Here is a 3,876-nt window from a genome sequence, read left to right as displayed (position 1 = left end):
CCCTCCTGCACTTAAGCCTTTTGTCTGGCGCGCTTGTGGTTTGACAGGAAAATCCTGCCCCGGGGGCAGGGACCGCCGTGCGCTCCTCCGGGAAGATGCCGGCTTGGGGTTTGAGAGGGTGGGAGGGCGAGGGTGACCTCCCCCCGCCTCGGGGGGTGCGTCTGCCCGGGGGTCACCGGCAGCTGCCCGCGGCTTGGACACCGTCCGTCCAGTCCGAGGGGGAAAATAAAGACCACCCCTCTTCCCCCCCCCTCAGAGTGCCCGTCGGGGGGTTGTATGGAGGGCACGCAGCCCTGCCGCCCCCCCGCGACCCCTCAGCCGCGGTCCCTCTCACCCCTGAGCACCCCCCACCCGGGCTCCCACGGGGGTCCTGTCCCTTCCACCGGGAGATAGGCTTATAAACATAATGCATGTCTCCAACAGCTCCGAGCGTTCCTCTTTGTCCTCTCCATCAGGGGTTTTCCCTGCTTGGAACATCTCTAGGGGTGGCATCAGCCCCCGCTTTCCTCTTCCCAGCCCCTGCACGGGCACGTCCAGCGGGGCCGGCTCGGGGGGAGCGAAGGGGGCGGTGGGGGGTGACAAGTTGGGTGGACCCGCGGGTACCACCGGTGACCTGGCGTGATGCGCGTGTCGGGGACGGATGCGCGCGGCCTTCTCACGCTCGTTCGATGTCGAAGGGGCCGTGGGAATCATGATGGGAATAATGGCATCGTGTTTTCTCTCCATGGGCAGGTGGCTTTTGTGTGCGCTGGCGGAGGGGGAATGCCGGAGAGGAAATGTTCCTCTTCCCCTGTCCTTCTAGTCCCTGTCCCCATCTGAAATCCGCATATATTTAAAGAGAAACAAATTGGGGTGTTTTACATAAAATAAGCCGCTCCTCGTTGTTATTGGAAGGGATTGAAATGCGCGTTCCCATTAAAATGACATTAGGCGAGAATTTGTTTTGCAAATGCGAAATGTAAATTCATCTTGTGCCAGGGTATGGCGTGAATGAGTGAAGGGAGGGTGGTTTTTGTTGTAAGGAATGGGTAGTTCGCTCTGTTTATTCAAAGAGCCGTTCTTCCTTTTGGGGAAAAAAGCTGCTTAAAAAAATAATAAAAATCCCATTTGGTACAGTTTACATTCAGAAGAGCATTATCAAAACATTTTCCATTTGAGATGTGAGAATAGGAGGCAGCAGAAGAATTCTCCTCCCACCTCTGAGGACATGCAGTGAAAATTCCTGAAGCACAAAAGGTTTTTCTCTGAGGATATGATTATACCCTTTTTTTTTTTTTTTTTGGTGTGAATTAATATTTTGTAAGGGCTGTGTTAAGATGATTAATTATTCTGTTTAAAATACTGTGAAAATCAAAACCAAATAATTTTTTTAGAAGGAGAGGAGTAGCTCTTCAGGAACTTTAAAATTAGGGGGGAGGGAAGATAAAAGCTTGCTGAGGGTGATGTTTGAATGACCTGCTCACCAAGGTGTGGATGCAGTGAGCTGGTGTGGGAGTGGAAGACAGAGGTGGTGGTTGCCTAAACCCAGGACTGGTTCTGTACAAAGGAATTTTCTTATAAAATGAGTTTTTAAATTTATTTGTCTTTGAAACATAGCTTTGATGAGCCTTTATCCAATTCTGTGAAGAATCTGAGTGAGCACTGGGGTCAGGTGCGTGTGGGACACGCAGCAGAACAGTCCCATCCCAAAGTGATGTCCAGTGCTGGTATCCAGCATCCCATCTGCACCGTCTCCCTGCTCTTCTTGCTGCTGCTCTGGGCGAGCCAGAGAACAGGGAGGATGGTCCTGGCTCTGGTGTTTCACGTCCCCCCCTGACGAGTCTAAACCATCTCCCCAGCTTTGAAACCAGAGCTCGCGCTCATTGTCCTCCGAGCCATCAGCTTTTTAGATGAAGCAGCATGTTCTGGAAGCGCTCGCCACAAAGTCGGTGGGTGATTTATCTCATGTTTTCACAGCCCGAAAGGGGCACGCGGGATGCTCGCCATGGGAATTTGCCTTTGGAGCCGGGGGGGGGGGGGGGGGGGGGGGGGGGGGGAAGGTTTGGGTCTTGGCTGTAGTGTGGCTCCTCTGCACATGGCAATGGGTGGGTGACGTGGGGTCGTACACCTCTGTTTTTGTCCTCAGAGCAGCCGCGTCACAGCAATCCCTGCAGCCCTGAGCTGGAGCAGGAAAATTTACATCAAACAAAAGGCTGTGAAGGGCTGTGTGTTTATAGACAGGAGGCATAGCTGAGATGTCCTCCGCCAACTTTCCACATCCATCCTGTGGATGCCTCTGGAAGGTGAGGTGGAAGAGCTCCAGCCACCAGAGACACAAACACTTTGTGGCTGCATGTGTGTGTTTGCAATTAAGATAGGAACTTGGGAACCATTATGTCTTGGAAAAAAATAAAACTCCAACCGTGGCTTCCTTGATGCTCTCCAGCACTAAATCAAAACTACTGTTCCCCTCTAAGGATCCCCTTAACGGACACCACCAGCTCCCGGCGCCATGACCTGAGGTTTGCACAGTTGAGATTTGCTGTTAATAAAGATCAGATGTTTATACAGTTGTGTTTCTGACTCAGACCTGTGAAAAAATAGGGATAGTACAGATGTGAAATTCCTTCTCTGTGTGGTTGGAAAAATCCTTTCGAAAAATTGAAAGACAAAATCCAGGAGGAATGACCTTCTGGCGATGGAAGATGGTGTGGAGGGGTGAGGGTTGTGCTCATGGGGACAAAGTGCTTCAGGCTTTGGCTCCTTCGTGCTTACAAAGCTGGCAGGTCTGAAAAAAACATATATGCCACATTATCAACCAATAATTCCTTCATGCTTAGTAAAACTTAAACGAGGCTTAGACCCTGATCTCACTGGAGTCATTAAATTGATTTTTTTTTTTTTCCCTGCTCAAAGAAAGATCTTGGATGTTGAACACAGGCATCTTTGTCTTCTTAAAAACTGCTTTATTATTATGTGTACAGATCCCGTCTTTGTGTGTGTGTGGTGTGTGGGTTTTTTTTCTTTTAATTTTTAGACAAATGACAAAAGCATGCAGGAAAGGAATGCAGAAATGCCAGGCTTAATATAAAGCATGCAACTGCACTGCATGCCGGGAATCCTAAAGGATACAAAACCTTTAACGACAGCGGTTAATTTTTAACAAGTTCACTTGCATAAATATTTATGAACAAAAGTTTTTACACTATTATCTCTTGGGTTTTTGGAGAGAGAAAAGACCTTTGGTGGATTTTGACAGTAAGCTGTGATCTGGCAGAACAAATACATGTTTCTCGCCTGCGCTCCCCAGTATGGTATAATATGGTTTGCCCTTGAGTCATCTTGGATGCTGATGGGTGGGCAAGTGTCTTGGGTAATTTTAGGGGGGAATTCTCCTTTTTCATTGGTTTTGCAATTACTTACAAGAGGAAGCATCGAGCTTTGTGTTGTTCTTTGGGTTGTAACCAGCCACTTAGGAACCTACATGGTATGTGCTCCTTATCCACAGATAAGCCTTTGTGCCCCAATGGGAAGGTATGCGGTCCGGCCATAAGTACATAGGCAGAATTTACTTTTGCTGTTAGAATAACAATGAAACAGGGCTTTAAAATGCCCTGGCTTTGTAAACACTTGGAGGGAGCCTGTTTTTTTTCAAACCTGCAATTAATTCTGGATATTTTATCTGATGCTTTGCAGGTCAGTCATGGGTACCTTCACATATTTCCTAGTCTGGTGTCTATGCTGGACATGTAGGTGCTGGGGATTTTCTAACCTTGCTTTAACAGCCTTCTGACTGGGCAGAGGTTAAGCAAGACCTGATACCTGTAAATGATATCTGTAAATGCGTTTTAATTGGAGGAGTTCAGATTTGGAAGACTTTTATTACACTACAGTTTT

The sequence above is a fragment of the Corvus kubaryi genome, unplaced genomic scaffold (genome assembly GCF_017639235.1).
Source record: "Corvus kubaryi isolate FWS band 111438036 unplaced genomic scaffold, C.kubaryi_AGA036_p1.0 37334, whole genome shotgun sequence".
NCBI lineage: Eukaryota > Metazoa > Chordata > Aves > Passeriformes > Corvidae > Corvus > Corvus kubaryi.
This window is presented reverse-complemented; position numbering follows the sequence as displayed.